At 47.9% G+C, this 26,493-nt stretch overlaps 1 protein-coding gene across 3 annotated transcripts in view; it reads left to right on the top strand.

The window, feature by feature from the left end:
* GLCE (glucuronic acid epimerase) overlaps nucleotides 1–26,493 on the top strand; it is a 39,766-nt gene that overhangs the window by 7,417 nt on the left and 5,856 nt on the right. The window contains exon 2 of one of the 3 annotated variants that reach the window (XM_061371141.1): nucleotides 7,996–8,095. The exons of 1 other annotated variant lie outside the window; for it this stretch is intronic. The gene's annotated coding sequence lies outside the window, so the exon portion shown is untranslated. Of the gene's footprint in view, nucleotides 1–7,995; nucleotides 8,096–19,146; nucleotides 19,453–26,493 lie in introns of those variants that run through there. One more of the 3 variants, XM_061371142.1, reaches the window with a different exon arrangement.

The following is a 26,493-nucleotide window of genomic DNA, read 5'->3' as shown; positions in this document are numbered from 1 at the left end:
CGCTGGCACAGGGTGCCCAGAGAAGCTGTGGCTGCCCCATCCCTGGCAGTGCTCAAGGCCAGGTTGGACACAGGGGCTTGGAGCAAGCTGCTCCAGTGGAAGGGGTCCCTGCCCGTGGCAGGGGTTGGAGCTGGAGGAGCTTTAAGGTCCCTTCCAACACAAACCATTCCATGATTCTATGGGCACATTGCAACCAAGGGATGTGGTGTTTATCTCTCTGAGCTATTTTCAGTGCTTCCCTCAGCAGACAAGAAGCTTTCTGCAAATCCCTGCTCTGTAGCTGAACCTTTGAGAAGCTCCAGGGCAAAAGAACATGCTGTGGATGCCAGGGCCAGCCAGGCTGGGGCACTTCGTGTTTGAGGAAGCCTGCTGGAGGTAACTGGAAGTGAACTGGGAGGCTTAACGAGCCCTGTGGTGAGGCTCTGCAGGCAGCTGCCTGTGTGCTGTGCCTTGCTGTGAAATCTCAGCTTGATGTGCAACACCTTCACACTTCCATTGGCACTGGGGTAACTGGGAGCTTGGCTGCTTGCGCATCCTTGGTGGCCAGGCAAAGTAGGTCAGTTATTTTTAAGCGTTATGATTCTTTTATAAATGCCATTATTTCCTTGCAGTAAGGTAGGTGGGAGCCCTCCAGTCTTAGGTGATTTGTGGCTCTTTGCAACGGGAAACTGGTGCTTCCCAGTAAACAACCTCCTTTCCTAAGGAGAACTGGGAGCGAGTGGGAAGGATTATTTTGAAGCTTTAAGCCTTGCCTGCCTGGGGATTTGTTCTTTCCCACGAAGTGGGTTTAGAACAGAAGATCTTTGGTGGTGTGTACTGCTTCCAAAGCCCTTGGCAGATGGGTGACTTTGTTTCCAAACATCAAATGTTGTAGCTGTTTAATGCCTGTTCTTAAGCGTGAGCAGCACTCTCGGAGAATGTTCATATGAAGCCTGCTGGGAATTAGACTTTTAAAAGGACTCTTTCTCTTCTGTTATCGGGAAAAGTGATGAATTATGGAGAACTTAATGCAACACTTGGATTCCTTTGCTTAATATACTAAATAAGATTGCAGTGGAAAAAAGAAGGGAGCTACGCTCATGTCCTTACGTTTAACTCCGTAGTTCCTGCAAGGTGTGTGTTTGCTTTGCTTCCCTCTGATAGGGAAATAGCTTTATATCAAAATGAGCTGCTCAAACACAGGTTTAACCTGCAGTATCAAACCCCTTGAATGCTGGTTGGAAGGAGGAGGAGCAGCACCTTGCTAAGAGGTGAGAATGGACGGATAGAGGGGTGAGGAAAAAGGTGTGCTTTTGGGTTTCACATCTGCCAATGCCTTCCTCAATAGGGACAGGTCTTATTTCCACTGGGTGTTTCATAGAGGGCTTTTTTATCACTCCATGAGTAGTTTATTACTGCTCTGGACAGGAGCTTATGTATCCCTATTGGTATAACATGGACAAAGTCACTCACAATGCACATTTAGTGCCTATATTTGATCCTTGAAGGCCAGGTTGGATGGGGCTTGGAGCAAGCTGCTCTAGTAGAAGGCATCCATGCCCATGGCAGGGGGTTGGAACTGGATGAGCTTTAAGGTCCCTTCCAACCCAAACCAGTCTGGGATCTTCAGACTACGTTTAGAAGCAAATATCTGGTGCCTTATATTTACCAAAGGATTACACATAGAGAAGGTGAATTTGGGTCGCAGAGCCGAGGATCGCAGTAAGCACCAGCAGAGGATGTTTTGCATTGGAGAAAGGATTTTGCACAGCTCCACGTTTCCTTGGAAAGGCAAACCCTGGCATTGGGGTTCATTAACAGTGAGGTATTCCTGGTATTTGTGCACTGTAAAATGTATAGAGTAATAGAGATGCAAATGGGCTGCACACCACTGCAGGCTCCATAGCAGTGCGTCAGTGCGAGGTGTTCTTTAGCTATATGCAAAACTTGGCTTTCGTGCAGGAGTGAGATGTGAGATTTATCAGGTTCTCACCTTTTTAAGGGTCTCATTCTCAAGTCTCTAAAGGCTTTTTTTGCACATTTTATAGTATTAGTGGCTTGGGAAAACAGAAGCTTTGGGATCCTTTGCAGAACCGCCACGTTTTGATGGCTGGTTTGGGGTTTGGAAGGCTCAAGGGGCTGCTGGGTTTCTCTGACAGTTGATTCCTTGCCTTGTGTCTTTATCAGAAGGGCACAGCCTCAGGAGGTCAGGAGCTGGAGCTGCCTGGAAAACCTCGCTGGTCAAGCCCTGGCACAGTCAGGTTTGCTCTCTTGTTTGGTAAGGGTGTAGTGCCTGCAGGATGCATCTTCTGGTGATGGTGCAGCAGCACACAGGACTTGGGTCTGCAGACTTGGCAATGACATTCTGGTTTTGCCTTAAAACCCACCTGTGTGAGCCTAAAAACTCAGGTTTTAGCTTCTAAACCTATGTAAATGGGGCTGGTTCAGCCTGGAGAAGAGAAGGCTCCAGGGAGACCTTAGAGCACCTCCCAGTGCCTAAAGGGAATTCCAGCTTTGGCTGCTGTGGAGTTGTCCACTTTTCCAGGAGGATTTAAGCTTCCCTTGCAGAATGTTGCAGTGCAGAAGGTACCTATTGAGAGGCTTGGCTTGTGGCATTGTGTTCTCCTCTTTAACAGCCCTGGGACTGACAGCAGTGCACATTTCCCTTTCAACCCTTCCCAAAAGGGAAGGGTTCCTCGGGGTTCTTTGGTCATTGCCATCAGGGCAAACCCACCCGTGTCCAGCACATGGCATTGCAGAGACCCTTCTAAACGGGAGCTGGCAGTGGAGGCGTTTTGCTGTGGCATGGAGATCAAACCATGGATCAAACGTGTTGCCTTTGTGGCTGCTTGAGGACTTAAAGGCCCAATTCCCGGTCCATGGAGGCATTGGCAGAGCCATCCTCACCTCCTGCACACGCTGGGTTTGTTCTCTCTTGGTTCCGAGTGCCCTCTGCTGGCATTTGCTCCTCTGCTTCCAGGGAGCAGCTTTGCTCTGCCTGCAGCAGCTCCTGCATCGTGTTTGCTGTCACTTCTGTGTCCTGCAAACCCCTTTCCCTTGGTACCCAAGTACAGTTTGGTCCCCTTGGTATCCAAGTGCAGTTCGGCCTCCTCCTGTTTGTCATCGTTTCTCTTGGGATGTGCTTTAAAACCTTCTTATTCCACTGTTGTGCCTTGCAGGCTTAAAGTTAGGCTGGATGGGGAGCCCCTGGCTTCCTGATCTTGCACACTGGGGCTGTGTGGATGAGGCTCACAAGCCTACCGGGGGTGCAAAACAAGATGCCAATGAAACCATTGTGGCTACAAGAGCAGAGCTTGCCATGCTGGTGCTGTTCAGCAGAGACCTGCGGCAGCTCCTGCTCGGCTTTGGTGGCCACAGGCCATTTGTGTTGGAGACAGTTCTGGGCTGAAATAACTCAGGTTCAGCATTATAATGTTATTTCCCCCCCCCACACCCTGTAGAACAAAGTGATCAGTATTAAACTGAGCCCTGGGTTTAATCTAAATAACCACTTTGCACTACACAGCAGCCAGGAAACCCAGCTGTGCTGAGACTGAGCACTGGAATGGCAGCACTTGGAATGGTTTTAGTGCCTCCGTGGCTCAAACTGGGGGACTTGTGAGTCAGGTTTAAGCCCATGAGCTTGAGTCAGGCTGGTTCCTCTTTCTATGGCCCTGGAATTCCTCCTCTCACTGGAAACATTGCTGGGTAAAGGTGGACACTGTTTAAATGGGCAAAAATCAGGTTGGAACCCAAACCAGATCCTGTTTTGAGTATTGATGGGGTTTATATCTATATTTTGGGGAGGAAGTGGTGCTGCCACTGGAATGAATGTTGATTTAAAGGAAAGCACATTGTTGGGGGGTTATGGTACAGGATCAGTGCAGCTCTGTTGCGGGTGGGTTCAGACAATTATGAATCCCATGTCAGCTCCGACTGCTTCATGAATATTGATGCTGTCTTCCCACTGAGCAGTTAATTGGGTGCTATCACTTTAAGCACCTTATTGAAATTGAAAAGCACTCTTAATAAGTGACAAATGTCATCAGGAAGCTCTGTGTGTTGGGTGCATGGTGTTGGGGTGCCTGCATCTCTTCCTCTGTGCCCTCCATCCGAGCAGCGTGATGGTATAAACCCTTTGCTGGCCTTTGGCATCTCAGAGACATCAGGTCCCTGCTTCCCTGTTGCTCTTCTGAGTGTGTCTGTACCACCATCCTGCACAGCTGGGAAGTGAGAAGTGCAGGGTTATGGGGAAGACCCCCATCTGTATCCCGATGGAGGGGCACTGATAACAGGCACTGTATGAGAGCAGGAACCCTGAGCTTGGGGGTTACTGGCCACCTCAGATGCTTGATGTGAACTGTGTAACTTGAACCTGGCACATTCCTGACTCGGATGGGAAAATGCTAAAGCAGCTCCGAGGAGGAATCGTGCCTGTGGCTCAGTGTCAAGTGTGCAGCAGCTGGGAAGAGAGATTTCTTTTCTCTTAATAATCTTGGGCTTTCAGAACAACAGCTTCTGGTTTATGGATCCCCCAAGTGAAATAGGGGTCTTGCTGTTTAATAGAAACAGGGTAAAATCCTCCTGCCTGGGCATGAAGAGAAAATGTTAACTTGTGGATTCGTGAGAGAAATGGGAACAAAATCAGTTCAGCTTTAGGCTGTATCCTGAAAGCCTTAGGGTAAGATCACGGAATCTCATAGAATGGGTTGAGTTGAATGGACCTTGAAACTCCAGCTCCAACCCCTGCCTTAGGCAGGGACCCCTTCCACTGGAGCAGCTTGCTCCAAGCCCCTGTGTCCAACCTGGCCTTGAGCACTGCCAGGGATGGGGCAGCCACAGCTTCTCTGGGCACCCTGTGCCAAGATCCGTGCTCTTGGCTGTTTTGTCACTTTGAAGCCAGCACGTGCCCCTGTCACACCGTGTTCAGGCCCAGCGGGCTATGAACGCGCTATCTGTTTGCTTGCAGGTTGCAAGCAAAGGGTTTTAATCACCCGGTTCCATGTATCCATGACTCACCAAACTGCTGGAATCACTGTCATTCCAGGAATGTACCAAAAGGGACCCAAAGCTTCGTTTCGGTGCTTGAAGCTGAGTTTGGAGAAGCGAAGCACTGAGTGGAGCGAGTCTTAAAGCGCAGCAGATGGCTTGGACCAGCGAGCAAAAACCCGTCTCTCCTGATGGCTTGAAATCTCTCATTTCATGCATATATTCATAAAAGCTGTTGATAAATGTGCAGCTCTGTGTACGTGAGGCTTACCCTCAACTGGTTTTCTGCTGAGATTCCTGCTGGGCATTGGCCTGCTGCTTCCAACGTGGCTTTGGGCTCCTCTGAGCACAGAAGAGGCGCTCTCCATCCCTTGGGCTGCATTAAGCATTGCCTTCTCCTGCTCTGTTTCTGCCCTCTCACCCTCTGCTTCCTGCAGTCCCGGTGGTGCTGGCTGGCAGTCTGCATCAAGATCCCAGTCCCTCTTCTGGAGGCATCCCAAGGGATTTCTTCGCTGCTGGAGCGATGCCCTGGTCTAGCCCCCGGTGCAAGCTGTTTGCAGGAGCTGCCTCTCGCCTTGTGAGAGGGAAACAGTGGGGAAGGCACCTGCTTGGCTGCTCCGTGCTCAGCCCCAGGCAATCTCCTGGGTTTATTTCCAGGCTCTGCAGCTGCTCTTCCCGCAAGCCAGCAGCAGACAGATCCATAACGTGGCCAGATTGGCTCTCCTGGCTGTGTCCAAGCTGTTGCAGGGATGCTTATTCACAGAGAGGGCTCAGGTAGAGCTCAGAACGGTCTTGCAGTACCTAAAAGGGCTGAGAACAAACCTGGAGAGGGGCTTGGGACAAGGGCCTGTAGGGACAGGACAAGGGGAATGGCTTGAACCTGCCCGAGGGGAGACTGAGCTGAGCTCTTAGGCAGAAGCTCTTCCCTGTGAGGGTGCTGAGGCGCTGGCACAGGGTGCCCAGAGAAGCTGTGGCTGCCCCATCCCTGGCAGTGCTCAAGGCCAGGTTGGACACAGGGGCTTGGAGCAAGCTGCTCCAGTGGAAGGGGTCCCTGCCCGTTGCAGGGGTTGGAGCTGGATGGGCTTTGAGGTCCCTTCCAACCCAAACCAGGCTGGGGTTCTGTGATTCTGTTCACCTGTAACAAACCAACCCTGTCCTCCCTGTGTGGGGACAGCAGGGACCCAGGGGACCTTTGCCCAGCCCCAATCTCCGCATCAGCAGTTAACAGCACTGCCATGGTATTGTGTATGGGGTATTTTCTCTGGGAGCCGTTCCTATCCTACCGTGGTGCAGAATGGGGCAGTTCCTGCTTTGTGAACTCTTTAAATCAATCTCTTGGAGGAGCCAAGTGAAGGAAGAGCTTTTGGCTGGGTGTTCTATGAACATACCGAGCAGCCTTTAACAATCCATGTGGTGTGTTGAGTGGCTCCCATCATCTGCAGCCTGGCTGGAAGGGAACCACGCGGTGCTTTGTTGGGTTTGGGCTTTGTTTGCTTCAGTTGATCAGAAAAAACAGTGCTAAGGAAATGAGTATTTTTTGTTGTAAAGATGTGTTCGAGGCCCTGTATTTATTTATTTCCTAAAGAGGATGCTGGAAGACAAGCTGACAGTTTAATGGTGCGTGATGCGCTAATAAAAACGTCCGTGCTTGTGTTTAAGCCTTTAAATTGGAGCGAAGGAACGCGGTAGTTATCAGCATTCAAAAGGCAAGACGCAGGCTTAAAGACATGCAAAGCCTTGGAAAGGGGCTGAAGCAATGCACTGACTCTCCTGCAGAAAGCTTCTGACAGGCACATCACATCGCTGAAAGTAAGGTTTGAATTATCAGAGCTGCCTTTGTTTATTAAATGGAGCCTCCAGCAAGAGGATTATAGGAAGGGATCAGTGCAGGCTCAGCGTTGCGTTGGCATGCATCTGAATGGGTGGTAACATGCACTTTATGGAGCAAATTCAGATAGATTTGTGAAAGATCCAGGTGTGTGTTAGATACCTAAAGAAACAGCCTTCAAGTGCATGAATAAGCCTCCTTTTATGGGTCCGGTTTGCTTTTAGCAGTGCATAATCCTTTTAAAACAAGGCTTCTTCCAGGCAAACTCCAACAGAAGAGGGTTTGTTTCGTTTTCAATCGGGAATGCCAGGGAAGGATGCAGACAGCTAATAGGAGAGTAATTATCCACGCTATTGCTGGCTCGAGCAAGGGCAGAGACCATTAAAACGCCATTTTAGGAGTTAATTATATGGTGTTTCCAGTCGTTGCTGGTGTCCTGGTTTCTGCTTAATCGACGGGTGGCGTGTATTTAGGATGCTGTGGTCGTGACATCCCATTTCTATTTTAAGCAACTTTAGGCCACTGTTATGCAATAGTGTCCCAACCCCATTAATACACATTCCAGCCTCCACAGGGCTTGTGCCTCTTGGATTTGATCAGGAAATATGCAAAAGCAATGCAAGAGATGGGAAAACCCTTCAGGAAGTATTTTGGGACAGGCACACATGCCATAAATAAAGCAGTGCAGTGGAATCCAGTTAGTTAAATCTCTCTTGAAGCTCATTTAATAATAGCAGAGCCTCTGCTGCCGCTCAGATGGAGGCAGCTGTGGTTTGTTTCAAGGTTAGGCTTTGACTTGTGTTTTATTAGCTTTGCAGTCCGTACCCCTCCACTTGTGCAGCGTCTCGAGTTGGACTGCACCGTGGTGTAGCTAAAACAGGGATCCGTTAGATGGGGGCTTTACACTTGGGATCCTTCGGCAGGGTTTGATGAAAGCCCCACACGAGGCAGATGTCAGGATTGTGCTGGCGAGGGCAGATGAGGCTCCTGTGCTGCCTGGAGGAAGTGACATTTATGTTCTTGATCCTTCAGTGCCTCTGCATGTCAGGAGCTGAGCCTTGGAATCCGGCTGCAGTGCTGTCTTCAGGGCTGAAGGAGAGGATTCACACAGGGAGAGGGGGGAACATCCAACTCCGATGGCTGTTGCAGACCCTTGAGTACTTCAATTCTCCCTTCTTTTCTCCACGTCTTCCCTGTAGGAAATTGGAGAGGGAAATCACTTTAACTCACCAACTGATGCGGTTTTGAAGTTGAAAATTCGGAGATGCGTTAGGATTCAGAGACCTCCCTTTGCTTAAGGTAAGAAAGGAGCACATTCCCCTTGTTTTCTCCTTAATAAATGCCTGTTTTCAGTTAACTCCAGGGCTGGAGTTGCTTGAATGCCTTTTCGCATGTTCAGCCTGCCACCGATGCCTAAATGGTTAATGTTCATCCCATTTAATAACTCGCAGCTGCAGGAGGCATATGGCTGTGTGCCTGTGGGAGGTGTGTGTGAGACCCAGGTCTGGGCTGCTCGGTGCTGGGACTCCAGGGGCGCGTGTGCGGTGCTCGGAGGGGATGAAGCGGTGCTCGTGGTGCAGCTGAAGGGGTTTCATGCCTAAAAGCTGGTTTTCAGAGGCTTTTTCCCCCTGTCTGGATGGTAAGTGAGCTTGGCAACTTCCGAAGGATGCTGGAGGGGGGGAGGCTTAAATCGCCATAGACTCATCATGAAATGATATCCTAGACTTATGGGCTGGAGGTGGTGAAAACCCCACTTTGGAGAGGCAATAGTTGCATGGATTTCATGAAAGGTGAGACTTGGTGAGCTGTAGTTTTGTTACCATGGCATCCCTAAATGACTCCAGTGTAAGTGCCTGGGAAGTATCAATGGTGAATTATTCCGGATCATGGGGAAGGTGGTGTGTGAGAACAGACATGCCATTAGCTCAGCTGTTTGTTTTTAGGTGAGAAGTGTGTTAATCACCTTCTTTTGTATGCTGTATATAATTATCCATGCTTTAAGCATGAGCTGGTAGCGCAGAAGAAGCAGGATTTTTAACCTGTTGGACTAGCATGGAGCCTTTGGGATGCTGTATAAAATACAGGCATTAAACTGAAGCTTGGCTTTCTGTGAGTCTGAATTTTCAAGTGAGGTTGTACTTAACCAGCTCTTTTACTAGTTGTTGTCTATCTCAGGGAGTCTGTGCCCATGGCAGGCAGCTGGAATTGGATGAGCTTTAAGATCCCTTCCAACCCAACCCAGTCTGGGATTCTCTCTCTCGCTGTGCTTCAGGAGATTCAAAGGCAGAGATGCCAGGACTGGAAGGTAGAGAATCTTGTCTGGGTTTTTCCGGTGCCTCCTGTGTTACAGCTGGGAGATAAAAGCTCTTTCGGAGCTGCTGCACCAGACAAGTGATTTCAAAGCATTTCCAAATGATGAAAGGCAACTTTAAACTTCTGCCTGGTAATTAATACAGGCTGCTGTGCTGTGCTTAATCTGGAATGGGGGAGCTCCATTGTTCAGGCTCTGGCTGCTGAATCCATCCAGGCTGGGTGAGTGCTCCCGTGGATCTGCCCGGGTTCATTTGGAGCTGGCTGTACAAACGTCAGGGCTGTGCTGGTGGATGGGATCTGTCATTTCCAATTACTTAGGGCTGTTTAGGGCACAGAATGTCTGAGGGTCTCTCCTTACTTTAGAATGAGCAGGAGGCAGCATCTGTGCGAGCAATTAGCATCCTCACTCAGGAGGAGGAGATGAGTTTTTAAGCGGACAGACCAACTTGTTTTGGAAATGAGGGGGAAAAAAGCATCCATTTTGTGTTCCTGTACCAGGATTTCTATCCTCTGTGCAGCTGGAATAAAAACCAAACGCTCTGAATGAATCCCTTGTGGTGCTTCGGGTTTTATCATTGCTTAAAATGTTCTCTCTTCTGTCACTCGCTGTATTCCCCACATCTACTCGTGAGCTGTTTGCCTTGTCAAGCTCATCATCCTTCACTGACTTTTCCAAGCTTAACTGATGGCAGAACATGGGTTTTATGAACACCGAGGCAATAGAAGCTGAGACAATGCTCCTGTTCAGTGGGGGAATCAAGTTTTGCTGCCAGGTTTTAAATATATATCCTCTCAAAGATGCTTAGCAATCTGCTTATGTGAGCATCAGGAGTTTCTCTGTTTAAAGTGGAGCGGGGTTTTGTGATTTCTTTCCTTTAGGATGGAAGTAGTGAAGGTCTGAATTGTGAGGGACAGATGAAATTAAGCCACAGAAGCACTGATGGCAATCTACAAAGCTTTAATGTGTGAATGTAGTCTGGGCATTAGCCATATTTAGAAGCAGTCTAGATTGAATCCTGGAGAAAAAGCAGAGTTATTCATCGACTCCTGCCTTGATCATGTGCTCCTGGAAGTGATGGATGGTACGAAACAGTGCTTTGAAGGAGATGCTGATATTTATTTTGCTGCTGCTGGAACTGTATCGGGTATTAATTGCCCCCAAGTTCAGTATTGGCTTAAAACATACAGGGAGGGTGGTAAAGAATATAGTCTGTGAGATTTCCTTGCTTTCTGAAGCCCTTTTTTTCTTGCCTTCAAGAGTTAATTCAATTTTTCCAGTGTGGTATCGTGCTGTATTTAATACCTTTTAAATGACAGTGCATCAGTTAATAGGATGAAGAAGATCCGGGTGGACTGATAATGAATCTGCCAGGGGAAACAGCAGAAGAGGAGCGTTTGACATAGACTGAGCAGTTTATTTTACACAAACAGGGAGTGTTTTAGCATCTGGTGTTTCGCTAGCCCAGGACTGAAGCTTTCTGGAGCCAGTGTCTCTCTTCTAGTGCATCACTTTGACCCTGGCTGGAGCCTCTGGGTGCCCAGCAATATAAAGTAATAATTTATAGGCTGTCAATGGGACTGAAAGAGAATAAAGAGTGAATGCATCAACTCTGTAGAGGAGGAAGGGAGCCTGTAGCATCCTGAAGAAGCTAGGATTAACCTTACTTTTCTGCTTCATTATTGAACAGTTGTTTTATAGAAGCGTTAGGAGGAGCCTCTGTTCCTGGCAATGGGGATGTGTGGGTACAACTTCAAGAAACCTTTACAATATTGATGAAAACAGGATGTTTTGATGGCCTGTTCACTGCTCTCACTCACTACTAGAGGTGCCCGGGCACTACAGGCAGGAGCAACTCCCTGGTTGCACCCACATGGTCAATACACCCATGTCTTCAAGTTCGGCATCAGTGTGTCTTCCATACCACACCTCCAGGTCAATATTGCCTTTCCAAAGCAGCCAGGGTGTTCTACATTATTCTTGGAGGCTGATGCCCTTCTGTGAAGTTTTCTCATCCTTGTCAATGGCCTCAGTTAATGTTTCCAGAGCTGGCTGTTAAATTAGCCTTTTCCTTAATAATTCTGTGATGCTTTCTTAACTCTACTTGTGCTTCAGTGGTAACGGTTCAGCTGTAGTAATTAGGATGAAGTCTCTCTAGGTTGCTTGATCTATCATATATTTAAATGACTGGGGGTTGGAACTAGATGAGCTTTAAGGTCCCTTTCAACTCGAACCATTCCAGGGCTCTGATATAAGGGAAAGGGGGGATGCCCATCCATCTTCTCTTTGGCAAGAGAAGTAGCACGACTTCCTGGTGCTGCGAGGAAACGTTCTTGAGGTGGAGCTTTAGTGCATTTGTTGTATTAGGAGGCTTCCATTAGTGCCAACTAATTACGTGGGCCATGTTGCATTTGAGTTGCAATTACATTGACCGATGTACAATAATTAGCTTTAATACAAGTTTCCATGTGTAGGGGAGATTTAATTGCTTGCTGGTTTTTGACAAAGATACTGCTGTTTCCCTTAATTGGGTTTCCCTTGTCTTCTGCAAGTGACTCTTGAGAACTAGAAACCACTTGAGTAGGCAGATAGAGCCACCAAGAGTTCTCAGAGATGAATATGGCATTAGCATTCCCTCTGGCAGCTTTGCTAATGGCATTTTATACCTCTTGCTCACAGGCAAACGCTTTGTCTTTGCGTTCATCTAACAACATCAAGCCTCACAAGTGCATTCCTGGGATGCAGCCCTCGCTCTGGCTGAAATAGAAATGCTTTTGGATCACGCTAGTTGGTCTGCAGCAACTTACATTAATGGAGGAAGCCTGCTTACATGTCCTGATGGTTGTAGTTAACAAATCTGAGGTTGGAAGGGACCTTAAATCCCATCCAGCTCCAACCCCTGCCACGGGCAGGGACCCTTTCCACTGGAGCAGCTTGCTCCAAGCCCCTGTGTCCAACCTGGCCTTGAGCACTGCCAGGGATGGGGCAGCCACAGCTTCTCTGGGCACCCTGTGCCAGTTTCCCACCACCCTCATAGTAAAGGATTTCTTCCTAATGTCTACGCTAAATCTGCCCCTTCAAAAGCACTTGATTTGCGTTACTAGTGAACGCTTATAACACATAGATTAGAAACACTTATATGTGCACAGAATAGAAGTGCTTATCTCTGCACAGAATGCTAAGTGCGTACATTTCTGCTTAAAAACGTTTACTTTGAACATTCTTTCTATTTCAGTTTTCACCAGAGCCCCAGTGAATCACTTCATCCTGCCTGCGTGCGCATCCTCTTGCTGCAGTGCATACTGCTGAATGGGTTCAGCGTGAGCAGTGTCGTCAGCTGAAACCATTGTCAGTGCTCACTGCTAGCTGGGTCTTTGCGTGTTAGCAGGCATGTGGTGGCAATGCCGTCACCAGTAACTCAGAATTGAAACCCACCCACTTGTGAGCTGGTTCTTGCAGTGCTCTATGTGTCAGGGCAGCCCTATCATGAAGAGTACAAACGTTGAAGAGTGACTCAGGTGCAACAACAAAGCCCCAATATGCACTAAATAACTTAAGTTTCAGATCATGCTTTGAAGTGTATTGCTAATAAACCATTTTTACAGTGCCGTGATGACTTCCATCTGTAGAGTGATTTAAGTGTCTTCCCTTTAACAGCTCTTCTGCCCGTAGCAGTGTTATATGGTCAAGATTAATGATGGGGGTACAGCATTGTTGTCAGTCTCAATGCATTTTTCTTGATACGTTTTCATTAGATTAATGACCTCATTGCAGGGTAGCCATAACTTGTCTATAAAGCAGTCGTTACGTTTGTGAGAAGGTAGATTGCTAAAGCTCTCCTCTTCATGGTTGTTCTCCTCCTTTAAGCTCTATCTTTGCAAGTTGGCAAGCAGGGAACCAGGAGAAACCAGCGCTGGCTTTGCTGTGCTTGGTCTCCTCAAGCACTGAAGCTTTCTTCTCTGCTTGAAGGTTTGAGGTCAGCTCATGCTGTTTCTGAACGCTCTCCTTTGTGGCACTGAGCTGTCTGAGCCAGGAGGATGGATGTTCGTGAAGGCTCCGAGTGGATCTTCAAGTGGGGATTTCTGCAAGCATGTTGAGTGCTGAAGCTTCTCCATCTATTTAGTTGAGATTAAAGGGGTTTTATTTACTTATCTTTTTGGTGAAGATGCTGTCATTTTGGTAAAAGCTCTTCCCCTAAAGAGGCAAAGATCTTAAACACTTAAATTTAAACTTATTTGCAAAGTAGTTAAAGGCTTCTGGTCTCTAGACTATCTCCTAGTGACCTGAACATCTGCAATTCCTGCTGTTCTGGGATGTAGCAAATAGTGCTGGTTGTTCACTGTGAATTAGCAGGATTTAACCGAAAACACTATTATCAGAAGTTGAACCAAGATATTAAAGTGTTCTATTGCCAGCTTAAAACTGGAAATATGGTCTTTTTCTGAGATCCGTGCAACAAACCTAGGTATTTATAATAATGGAAAAATAGGTGGAAGTACAGCAGTGTGGGCTTAGGTGAGGATTTAGGATCTGCTGCTGCAAAATGTGCTTTTTCTTGCTTTAATAACAAAAGCGTTTTTAGGAAACATAAAGAAAAGTATTTCAGATCAGGAGGCAATGTTTGACTCATCTTCTTCCCTCCTTCCTCCATCAGTGAGTTTAGAACAGACATCATGGAGAGGAGAGAGGAGGTCGATGCTTGTCATGTAGCTGGGTTGCTCGAGGACCTTCTTGTGTCCCTGTTTTGTGTTCAGTTCAAGCATTTGGAACCTTTGTCTTGGCTTTGGAGAATATCCTCTGTGTGGTTGTGAAGTTGCTGCCCTGGTGTCTTTAAGACAACGCTTTCCGTCATTGGGAAATGTGTGGGTTTGGAAAACGAGAGCATCACTTTAGTCATGGACACCTCAGTGGCCACGTGTCACACTTGGAAGTTGCTGATGTGGAATTGGGTTTGTCTTCAGAAGGATTATGAAAGGGTTTGGGGGTGGGTTTTGCTTTGCTTCTCCCCAGAATAGCTTGATTGCATCTTTCCTGTTTGTTCCTTTTTACCTTGAACCCCGCCTGCCTCTTAAGCCTGCGGTAGCGGTGCTGCCTACCTTTGTGGGGGAGAGAGGGCTTTGGGCTTGTTGAGGTTTCACAGCAGCTTATTTAAAACAGGAAGATCGACTCCTCCTGCTGCAGAGCTTGTGTTGGAAAGAACAGGTAAGCCACAAACCAGAGCTGCTTTTAGCAGCCGGAATGGATGCATAAAGGAGTGATGATTTAACCTGTCTGGGAGAAGAGGAGGGTATTTCTCTGCTGGGTCTGACTTGCTGTCCCAATGCATTAGATCTGTGTGTATGAATATATATTCATACATTATTTATCGACAAGGGAGAGGTTGGTAGTTTGTGGTCCATTAGATTCAGTCTCAGAGCAGCGATCAAAGACCACACATCTATGCCAAATCATTCCCTTTTACCTGAAGCGCCAGGGGAGATGGAGGGAATCGTGGCCTCTTTCTGCAGGAAAACAACTGAATAAGAGAGCTGCCTTTCTCCTGCTCGTTATATGTTAATGGCTGCTTTTTCTTAAGTGGAATTCTATAAGGAGTAGTAGGTAAATCTTGGGATTTACATTGCACAGCTTCTGTGACAATGTACTCTGATGCCTTCAGAGGACATCAAATGCATCTTTGCTGATTTAACTGGGGCTACTCAAAGTATGTGCTGGGAGTATCAAGGTCTGGGTTCTGTGATTGCTGAGCATGATCCTGCTCCTGGTAAAAAGCTGTTTTTGGCTGAAGGAGACAGTAGTTTTCTCCTCAATTACTCACCCTGTTGTAATATGTGGTGTTTTAAAAAGCAGAGATTGAGCACCAGGTTCCCAATCCTATGGTGACACGCATGTTCCAGGTGATCACAGTGAAGGGTTTGGATTGGCCCAGGAGTCCTATGTGCAGCCAGGTCCAGCTCAGCTCATCTGGGATGTTCACAGGCATTTAGGGAAGAGAGTTATTTAGGAGAATTTAATGGCAGCAGCTGTGTATATGCTGAAGTAGTTTAAACAAGAGATGGTTGCTGCAGGGGCATCACAGCATCTTTGAGCTTAAGAGTCCTTAATGACTGCATGATGTTTAGTCCGTCCTGGCAGCACTGAAGGTATTAAACCCCTCAATCCCAGCAGAACAGCAGCTCCAAGAGCCCCATCCCATGTGGTTTTTAATGTGAAAATCCAACTGGGAGTACTGCTGGAGGGCCTGCAGCTAGAGTTAATCCAATCAAGCTAAGAGCCCATGGAGGAAATGGAAACCATCGTGTAGCCACAAACCAAAATCAGTCTGTGCTTGTTAGGATGGAGGTTGTTCCACTGCCATTTACTTCTCTTGAAGCACATGAAGTATCCATTTTCCATGTCTTGTCTAATGATATTGGTAGACAATATCATTGCATGATACTGATCCCAAGAAGGAAAGCAGGAAGATTATGTTGTCAAGAGCAAGGAGTTTGGGTTGCAGCTTTCTATTCTGTGGGTTGCCCAGCGTTTAGAGCTTGAAGAATTTGGAGTGCCACTTGTCAAAGAGTAGCGAGCATCCTGTTGGAAGATTATACGTTGGTGTATTGCAACAGGAAGAACAGCTAAAATGTGTCTTGAGGAGTGGAGCCAAAGCAGATTGTTAGAGACTCCCCTTGGATTAACGCTGACTGTAAAGCTGCATTTGGAGCTGAGCGCTGTCTCTTCATGCACCCTTTTCTTTCCTGACTAAAAGCAACTGCAGTCGAGGCATCTTCAGTCCCCTAATGACTGAGATGGAGGCAGGGGGGAGTCTTAGTTACAAAGGCTGATGGAGAGCAGAGTTCCATAAGGAAGAGTGGCTGTGTATAATCATAGAATCACAGAATGGTTAGGGTTGAAAAGGACCTTTAGATCATCCAGTCCAACCCCCCTGCCATGGGCAGGGACACCTCACACTAAACCATGGCACCCAAGGCTTCGTTCAGCCTGGTCTTAAACACTGCCAGGGATGGAGCATTCACAGCCTCCCTGGACAACCCATTCCAGTGCCTCAGCACCCTAACAGGAAAGAATTTCCTCCTTATATCCAATCAGGATATAATATATCATAATATAATCAGGATACTCATGTTAACCTTATGATAAGAGCTCTCTCTATCAGTATGGTTTAACTGGTCCAGTGCTCGTTACAGTTGCCATATAGAGAGCAAGGGTGTGATGGAAGGGACTGTGCAAACCTCATTGGGAAGCTGCTTGTCTTCCCTGGCTAACGGAGGGGTTTGCATGTAGGCAGAGAGCTGCCTCCCGCACACAAGCGTTATCAAAAGCCTTTTCTATCCAGATGGGAATTACACAAGCCTCATCTTCAGAATCCATTGTGAATCCAAGGAGCTTGGAGCCGTTTCATCTCTTTTTCTAGCCTGTGAGAAGCAATTCAGTGCAGCTGCGGCTCCGGCTCCCACTGGGGGACCGCAGGCCGGTGCGTGGGAATGCTGTGGGCGCGCTGCCGGTGCCGGTTCTCTCTCCATAGAGAAGAAGCCATCAGTTCCCTCTTTGTCACAGCCACTCCAGAGAGCAAAATCCAAACCTCCCTCATCCCATTAGGGGCAGAGTGTCCCTCTCCTATTTATGGGAAGGTGGCAGGAGGCAGCACATCCAGGCTCTGCATTGTGCTCTCATGAAAGCCAGAATAGGCTTGGGGCATCTCTCTGCTATCAGGGTGAGTCACAAGAGGCCTGATGTCCGGAGAGGGACCAGCCACAAACCCTGAGCACTTTGAGAACTCCTTGTTTTGATTCGTAGAACCAGGGAATGGTTTGGGTTGAAGGGACCTTAAAGCTCATCCAGTCCCAACCCATGCCATGGGGCAGGGACCCCTTCCACTGGAGCAGGTTGCTCCAAGCCCCTGTGTCCAACCTGGCCTTGAGCACTGCCAGGGTGTTCCATTTCTTATGTTCCAGCATATCCAGATGAAGGAAAATCCCCCCCCTTTTTTGTTTTTCCTTGGAAGGCTGAGGCTCTTTTCAGGATTGAATTGCCATGTCCTCACGTTGAGCTGGAGAAGGGAAACGTGCTTTGGAAGAGAGTTTGAGAGCTTAACTGATCTTTAGGACTTTTATTTTGTTGGCTCAGGTGTGAGTTAACCTGAGTTCTAAAGCACAGACTGGAAAGATGCAGCCAGCAGAATGCATCCAGAGCTCTTTTTGCCACAAAAAGCAACTTTACAAGCTTCCACTTCAAGCTGTTGGATAAACTGAATAGAGCCATTATCGTAACATCTATCCTCCATTAACTGCTTCTAAATGTTGTAAAGCACAGAGCAGGGTGAAGTTGGTTTTCCTTGTTTCAATACAATTATTACCTCTTTACTAGTGAATGACATGAAGAAAAGGACTTTCTGTAGGGGATGTGTGGACACCCTTCTGCAAGGCTGCCTCTCCAAAGGACAAACCACTTAAACTTGCTCAAGTCCATTAAACTGGGATGGAATCAAACCGACTGCTGCAGGAAATGACATAAATATTCCATAAAAAAAAACCCAAATCAACCAAATAACGTTGATTGTAACTCCTGGTTTTGATGTCAGAGCACAGAGAGTGTCTCTAGGGAAATGCAAGGTGGATGATACATGGAAGAGAGCATTAGGGAATGTGCCTGTGCATCCGTCCCTGCTGCTGCGCTCTGCATCACCCATGTCCTGATGTGGTACCCAAAGTGGATCATGCTTCTGGCTGCATTTCCAGAAGTGCAGAGCAGGAGGTTTGCTTCATGTCTTGCAACTTGGAAGCTGTTCCCATGTATATACCGGTCCTGTGGTGTCATGACACCGTGCTGGAGTTTAATGGGCAATGCAATATAACCTCTAAATGCTTCAGAAAAAGGAAACCGAACTCCAAAGCTGTCCTGTCCAGGAGGACAACTTCTGTCTTCTCATTGTGCAGTTGGTTTGTCCTATCTGAAGCATCACAGAATGGATGGGGTTGGATTGGGAGGCCTTATTTGGCTTGTTTGCAGTGTATAGGTTTAAATCATGGGTGACATTCTCCTATCTACACATAGGAGGACTGAGATCCGGGTGCTTAAAATATTGGGGTAGAATGCTTGTAAAATGAAATTTGTTTTTCAGGCAGGGTAGGCATTAAAAAAAGTCTCAAAAATGAGGGATTTGGCAGTGCAGTAGAAGGCTCATGTCTGGTATTTCCTGCTGTCTTTAAGAATGGACTCTGTTGTTTGCTCCAACTGGCAAAACTTAGCCCTGGCCTTCCCGAACAGAGCTGCAGAGCAGAAAGGAGGGTGCTTTTCCAAAGCCAGGTTCCTGCTTTTGATCTCTGATCCCACCTTGTGGCTCTTACCTCCCTGAAGGAGCAGTCTGAAGATCTTGCAATCGTTTCCCACAAAGAAGCTGCTTTGCCTGATTCAGTTAGATTTGTTTGCTAGGATTTCAGAGCCCCAAACCCTGCTTGACCCTGCGTTGGATGCACAAGTCTGCAGCGATTGTAGGTGCGCATCCTGGTTTTGTTGGAAGTAAAGAAGCAAAGAACCTTGGCAATCAGCAGAACAAGGAGCCAGGGACAGCAATATTCCATGGCTCCCCATGCAGTGCTTCTTCCTGCTTTGCTGAGCCACGTCTCATCCTGAAGAGAGGAATCTTCTCTGGAAACCTGTTCTCTCATCGCAGTGGTTCTGACCTTTCACTGGTAGTTTTATTTATCTGTTGGGTGTTTCATGGTCATCCCCTCCTGGGCTTGGAAGTAAATAGGTCACTGTTGGAGCTATGCAGAATGATTCACAGCCAAAGCAGTTTGCTATCGGGGAGCTTTCAGCGTGATTTCAGATCACTTCTAATTCTGTGCCGCCCTCCTTTTTCATCAGCGCTTCGAAGGAGCTGAAAGGTAGGATTGCAAAAGGTGGGAGAAAAGAAATATCTCTGTCTCATACCTTATTACGTGCATTGAGGGCTCTATTCTGAAAGCTAGAATGGAAGTTCCTGTTGTGCCTTATGGAAAAGGCAGCCCAGCCTTTGTGGGGAACTTCAATAAACCAGGATCTTGTTATCAGGGGCTCCCCAGCACTGGTGCTGCTGCCTCTGAGTCATCTCTGTTGTGCTGAATATGGAAAAGTCTAGAAGCAGAAGGTTGCCGGCACACTTGCCAGGGTTAATGCCAGAGTCTAAACATCAACTCTGCCAGGACAGGCTGTTATTTGGAGGCTGAAGTCCCAGACAGAGCTTGATGTGAAGGACCAGGAGAAGCAAACAGCACCTCTCCTCAGAAACAGACATCTTGTGGATTGGATACCCTGCTCCTGGCTGCCTTGACCCTGTTCCCTGCAGCTTGGACACCCTGACCTGGTGCGTATGTTTTTGGGTGCTGATCCTTAGACAGCTCAGAAGTGGGGCTGGAGATGGACACTGCTTCATTTCAGCATCATCCAGATGCTTCTGGTGCCCATCACATTGGCTTACGCGGCTGTTGTACATCTAAGCCAGGCTCTGAAACCCAGAGGTGGCCATCACAGAGGGTCTCTGTCTTCTCTCTTTTCTTCAGACCAGTATGCATGGAAAACTCTATGCTTTATGTTGCTGCTTAGCTTGTGTTTGCCACTATGGATGTTCAGCCAATGCTAATATATGACACGATGCACTTTCCTCATCGTATTTCCAGTGAGTTTTTTAAGTGGGCTCTAGGAGAAAGTACCCATGAAAAGTTACACTCAAAGCTTCAAACTTTCCTGGCAAAATCCCTTTAGTAAAGCTTTCAAGCAGCATTACTTACTGTTATCCTGGTTGTTCTCTGAGTTGGTGAAGCAGCAGAATCTTCCTGGAACCTTTAATTCTGCAATTGAGTAACTCCCATCAGTAATTCCTTCCTGGAGCACCATCTGTATGGAGTGCCAGGGTTTGCTAAGCAAGAAAAATGAGGTGTTTTTAGCCAGTTCCTCTGAGTTTCAAGCAGATTTTATTTATTTCTCTACTATGAGCAGTGTTAGTTCCTTAACCTCCGCTTTCTGCACAGTGAAAGAAAAAGCCGATGCAACTTGTACCCGCAGAGCATGGCTGTAAGTGGTTGGTGCCAAAAATAAGCTGTAAACATCAGTGAACCAAAGCTGTGGGGTTTTGGGCTTCCCAGAGAGTGGAGCTTTCAGGGGAGCACTTAGAAGCAGCGTGGGGGGAACTGCTAATGCATTTGCTGCTGTGACCCTGCCTCTTGCAGCACTGCTGGATGCGGGCTCTGTGTATCCATCACTTAGTGGAAGGTAAGTTGTGATTAACTGCAGAACTTAACGAAGCAATTGCCAAACAAAGCCATGCTCTCGTGAAGGTGTTGGACCACATCTTCAAAGCTCATCTGCCTGATGGGAGCTGTGTGATTTCGGGGGCGAGGTGTGTGCCTCTCCAAGCGCTCCTGCCCATTCTCTTTAAACGATGGCAGCGTTCAGGCTCGAAGGGCTCTTCTATTTTCACTTGAGGGCTGCATGCGAGCAGGCATGCCAAATGCTTGCCAGCTGTCAGAGCTGTAATTTGGAGCCCACTTTGTATTGAATTCTTGTAGGCGTTGTAATGAGTTGGCAGCACAAGTGGCTCCATCTCTGTCCGCGCGGTTGCTGCTGCGATACCCCATTGGGAAAGAAAACGCTGTTCTCTCTTCCCACTGCATGTGTGGAGTGTGTCGGGCTGCTTAATGGCAGGGAGAAAATGCTGCTGTTCTGGATAATCTGGATTTTATTAGTGGGAATTCCTGGAGGGAACCTGGGAGGGAGGGAAGGAAAAGCACGGAGTGAACGTGGGGCTTTCTGGGCAGCAAGAAGTCATGGGTCTAACACGGTTGGGGTCACTGAGCTGCCTCTCTTGGCACCAGGGTAAAAGGTTTTCCTTTTCTATTCATGTGAAAGGTCTCTTGGAGCATATGCTGGGAGCAAAATAAACAGGTTTGTTGTGGAGTGAAGGAAGCTCGTGCTGCTTTGGCTGCTTGATACTGCAGGCGTTATTGTCCGGGTCATCAGGAAAGCAAAGGGCACAGAGAGCTGCCTCTGGGACCTTAAAGCTCCTCCAACAGCCACAGCTTCTCTGGGCACCCTGTGCCAGCGCCTCAGCACCCTCACAGGGAAGAGCTTCTCCAGCCCTTGGAGCATCTTCATGGCCTCCTCTGGCCTTGCTCCAATGCTCCATGTCCTCGTGTGAAGACATCAATGCGCTCTCTTTAGGCTGGGCATCTTACTGTGGCTGCATAGAAAAGCCGATGCTGCAGGGGACGTTTGGAGATCATCTAGCCCCACCTCCTGTTGAAAGCAGGGCTTAGGCTGGCCCTGTCGAGTCTTGAAGCAGCTTGTCCCCTGCACTGCAATGAAGTGGGCAAGTTTTTTTGCTATTTTTCAGTGTATTTTTCCCCATTTCTATTATAAAACCTCTCTGATTGCGTGACCATCGGAGGCCCATGAGTCACTGAAATCCTGGTTTTGTCTGGGGAAATGCTTTGCTCTAACTTAAGGAAATTTAGGTAGAGGGGGAGACTGAGATGAGATCTTGAGAAGCTCTTCCCTGTCCTGCCTCAGTGTCTTTCCCTCCCCTGTTTGAGTGTCCCTGCCTATGGCAGGGCATTGGAACTGAATGAGCTTTAAGGTCCCTTCCAACCCAAACCATTCTAGGGTATGATACAGCCACAGACTTTGATGCTTAATAATATGTTGGTACAAATAAAACTGTATTAGGCTCTAATTGGACTGGAAAGCTGTAGGATAAGCTTTGGATGTGGCTTCTTCACTTCATATTTCAGATCCTCTCTGTGTGATCATCCCCAGATGGAGCTCTGGAAGTGGTGAGGATTAGGCAGTAAATCTGTGCTAAAGAACCGGTGGTGAGGCTGGTAATCGAGACTCAGTTACAGTGGATGGATTCATTCCTGGTCTTGTGATTTGCTAGTGCTTGAGGGGAAAAAACAAGCAAACTTGACAATGTGCTGGGTATTAGATACTGACTGAATACAGGCGCTGAGCAAAGCAGATAGAGATAAAACAGTAACAGCGAAGCTGGCTCGATGGAGCCAGGTTAGCGTTCTGCTCATTCATAAATACCCCCATTTGAAGACATAATTACACCTTGGCAAAGGATCTGAAGGGTTGGTGTCACTCCAGTTATCAGAAAGCATTTTCTACAGTTATTTGAAATCAGTTCCTGAGTTCTTTGTGTTTTTATTCTTCTATCCCATCGCAGCGATGAGCTGTCACGGTTCCACCCCGCTTGCAGCTAACGTCAGCCTAAAGAGTGTTCTGCTGTGTGTAGTAAGCAGGAAACAGGGGCTGAAAATGCCTGAGATCTGGGTGTAGGCGAGTATAACATTTAGGGCTGGGTATATATTGAACTTTCAGTCTTATTGCTGTATTTTGTTAAGTGGTGCAGTGTCTGTTCTTTAATACCCAGTTTAAGCTATCTCACGTCGGCGGTCACTGTTCAGGGTGGGTGTTTTTCTCTCTGTGTTAAATAGCTTAGTCTGGCATAGAGGCTTCAAAGTAAATAGGTGGCTTATCTCTGTTCAGCAGGAATCCCTGGTCTGAAGTGAAAATGCTGCCTGTCTTCCTGCTGAGCAAACAGGGAGCCGGTGAGTTTAGAGGGCACACAGACCTCCAGGGCTCCATGGGCACCTTACTGGTGATTATTGTTTAAACACAGAGGATTTAAATGTGAAGGTTTTAACTCGCTGCCAACCACCGAGTTCCTGTGGAATGCACTCGGTGATGTGGTTCTTGAGTCCTTCCTCATTCGGTAAGGAAGACATCCAGGATCTTTAACCAGCTTCAGAGATGCTGCGAGGGCTGGGGCAGCCTGGAGAAGAGAAGGCTCCTGAAGGGGAGACCTTAGAGCAGCTCCAGTGCCTAAAGGGGCTGCAGGGAACCTGGAGAGGGGCTTGGGGCAAGGGATGTAGGGACAGGCCAAGGGGAATGGCTTGAACCTGCCCGAGGGGAGACTGAGCTGAGCTCTTAGGCAGAAGCTCTTCCCTGTGAGGGTGCTGAGGCGCTGGCACAGGGTGCCCAGAGAAGCTGTGGCTGCCCCATCCCTGGCAGTGCTCAAGGCCAGGTTGGACACAGGGGCTTGGAGCAAGCTGCTCCAGTGGAAGGGGTCCCTGCCTGTGGCAGGGGTTGGAGCTGGATGAGCTTTAAGGTCCCTTCCAACCCAAACCATTCTCTGAAACCCTGCTCTTTGCTCATGCTAGGAGGGTGGTTGCAGAACTGTGGACATCGGGCTCTTGCTGCACGTGATGCATCCTCTGGGGCTTTTAATTCAAGTTAAATGTGAGTCATCCCTGTTGGCTGCAGAATCATTGATCTGGTTTATTAAAAGCTGATCCATGTCATGTGAGCAAAAACCCAGGCAAGGCAGCACTGCCGCAGCCACTGCTTCTCTGAACACGCAGTTTGTGTCGGGGCCACCCAGGTGAAATGGGAATAAGGGTTAAAAATAAAGAGAAATATATGGCCAGCAGCAGTTTTCCTGCCTGTATTCATCCCACTGCCACCGGTAACCTGCATAGATGGGACCTTGGGGAGCTGTAAGTGATTCTTGCCTCTTGCCTGGGTAGAATGCACCAGCTCTCGTGCGAACTGCTGTGGCCAGTGTCGGAACGTGCCTCTTGTCAATAGCCTGCAGGGACTCGATCTTGCTATCTGGAACCAGATGGGGCTGGTAAGTCTGAGTTCTGCTGCAGGTTACCCACTTCCACACCGCTGGGTTTGAAATGAATTCACCACGTCCCATTGGTGGAGACTGGGAAAGCAGAAGTGCTTTTGGAGTGCATCCTCCCTTCCCTCCTTCTTCAAAGCCCCTGTGTCCAACCTGGCCTTGAGCACTGCCAGGGATGGGGCAGCCACAGCTTCTCTGGGCACCCTGTTCCAATGGGACAAAGCCAATTAAAACTCATACAATTGTATGATTTTTAGTCATGGAATGGTTTGTGTTGGAAGGGACCTTAAAGCTCCTCCGGTTCCAACCCCTGCCACGGGCAGGGACACCTTCCACTGGAGCAGCTTGCTCCAAGCCCCCTCCAAAAGCCTAAATGCCCTAAGTTGATGCTTATACCCAGGAGAGAAGCCTCTGTGTTGGTCCTGGGCTGTGAAGCTGAGCCATGACACATGAAGCACCAGTATGGTTCCTGTGCCGGGTACACAGGAGCCTGGCAGTGGTCTGGACTTGAGAGAAATTCTTCCTTTTAATACATTCAACACAGTTTTGCAGATCAGAAACTGTCTTGGAGGGCCTTGGTGAGAGAGAGGTATTTTTAGCATGCAAATAATGTGGTTTTATGTAAGAACTGAGCACCAGAACTGAATCTGTCACTCGGGTACACAGCTGGGACTCTGGATTCCCAATTCACAGCACGGAGCGCCAAGATTCGTCCCTTTTTCAGGCATCATTAACAAAGCTGCAGTATCAAGATTTAGTTTTTAGTTAACCCACTTGTTCTTTATATTTAAACCAGTGCCTCAAACCTTGACATCTCAAAAAGAAGTTTCTCTGATTGCATCCTTGCTTTTTGGTGTGTTTAGAAACCAGTTTGCTCTGTAGGAGATGCTATTTCATTGCAGTTTATCATTCCTATGGTGAGTTGTACAGCAGCTGTGTAAGCACAACCAGTGTAAAACTACACAAGTATTGATGTGTAGGTTATTTGCATTGTCGTGGTGCATCCATTCCTGGAGCCTGGTGATTCAGCACAGGAATAAAGGCATTCTAGGCAGGATTCTAACAAGTATTTTCCCGTTTAAACCTGTGGCTCCAGTGTCACTTGAGGGGTATGGATTGGCTTTTATGATGAGCAGCCTGTGTCTTGAAACAGAGGTAGGAGATGTTTTGGTGCAGAGCCATAGAGAGGCTCAGTGCATCTTGCAGCCAAATGAGGAGAACACAGATGTGGGTCTTGTGTATGTGGCACTTCATAACTTAAAACTACTTTGCTGTGTTGAACCCCTTAAATCTTTTAAGTAGGGTATGATGAAATCCTTTTCATAAGAGCAGCAGGGGAATAAACCAATTTACCACAGGCCCTTTGTGGGTTTAAATTACCTCTTTTTACTGTTGAAATCCCCAGTTCTTTTTATTCTGCGGTTGAATAAAACTCCATCTATCCATTTACCATGATAAGCCTCTCTGCTGCACTCGTACTTCAGTGACTGGTGATGTTTAATGCGATGGTTCCCTCAAAATCCTCCACTTCCCTGAGTCCTCTTCACTTCATTTATACTTGATAAGAACTAAATATTTCAGCAGCGTTGCCAGGAAGCGCGGATGCAGCTGGACCCGAGCTGCAGCATCTCCCCTGCTCATCCCTGGAGCTGCCAGGCCAGCATAGGAAACACTTTGCACCCTCCCAGTTGTCTGCTTATCCAAAGCAGCAGAACCAAAATGAAGTCAAAGCTGTGTATAACACAGCCAGGACCTTTTTGCAGCTCTGGAGTCTTTAAAGCCATGGAGCGATGGTAACAGGGATGCGACAAGCTATGGCGGTGGTGTTCCCCTTCCCTCCATCCGCATCCCCTGGTAATCCAGATGGCTTAACTAAGTCTGAGTGTTATAGGCAGGGGTGAAGTGTGTCAGCAATGCTGTTCCCTGCTTAAAAGTGAATTATCCCTTTGTGTCAAGAGAGCGGGGCGTAGTTGTTGAGGTCATCCTGAAAGCACCATCACTGAAACTGATCTGCTGAGGCAGAAAATTGGATTTATTATGTGAGCATTTCCATAACAATACACTTAGGCATAAATTTATGTTCTCTAAAAGCCTGTAGCAAACTGGGCTCTGGGAAAAGAAGACACTTACCTTTGGAAGTCCGGTTTTAAATGGTGCTTATGGTGTGGCTGCAGCATCGAGATGGGGAGAGGTAATAGATTATTTCCATTTAAAAGAGGGTGGTGGGACTGGAGAGGAAACTCCTTTTAATTGCTGTGGGGTTAACTCCTGCTGAGCACCAGGCTACCTGTGAGAGCTAGGGGTCCTTGATGAAGCCCTGAGCCCTGCTGTGCCCTCCTGGGCTGCACAAGCTGCCTGGTCCTGGGGGCATCAGATGGAGCTGCACTTAAACGATGGGAATAAAACTTCATTGGGATGTGTGTGTCATGTGAAGGAATCATCCCTTTAAGGAGGTGTTAGAAGGGAGACCATGTAGCAGTCCTGCAAAGGGGGCTGCAGGAAACCCGGAGAGGGGCTTGGGACAAGGGCCTGTAGGGACAGGCCAAGGGGAATGGCTTGAACCTGCCCGAGGGGAGACTGAGCTGAGCTCTTAGGCAGAAGCTCTTCCCTGTGAGGGTGCTGAGGCGCTGGCACAGGGTGCCCAGAGAAGCTGTGGCTGCCCCATCCCTGGCAGTGCTCAAGGCCAGGTTGGACACAGGGGCTTGGAGCAAGCTGCTC

The sequence above is a fragment of the Neopsephotus bourkii genome, unplaced genomic scaffold (assembly GCF_033783945.1).
Source record: "Neopsephotus bourkii isolate Nb327-2 ecotype Australia unplaced genomic scaffold, CSIRO-AGI_Nbou_v1 NB_1572, whole genome shotgun sequence".
Classification (NCBI taxonomy): Eukaryota; Metazoa; Chordata; class Aves; order Psittaciformes; family Psittacidae; genus Neopsephotus; species Neopsephotus bourkii.
Note: the sequence above shows the minus strand (reverse complement) of the source record. Positions and strands in the feature narration are given on the sequence as shown.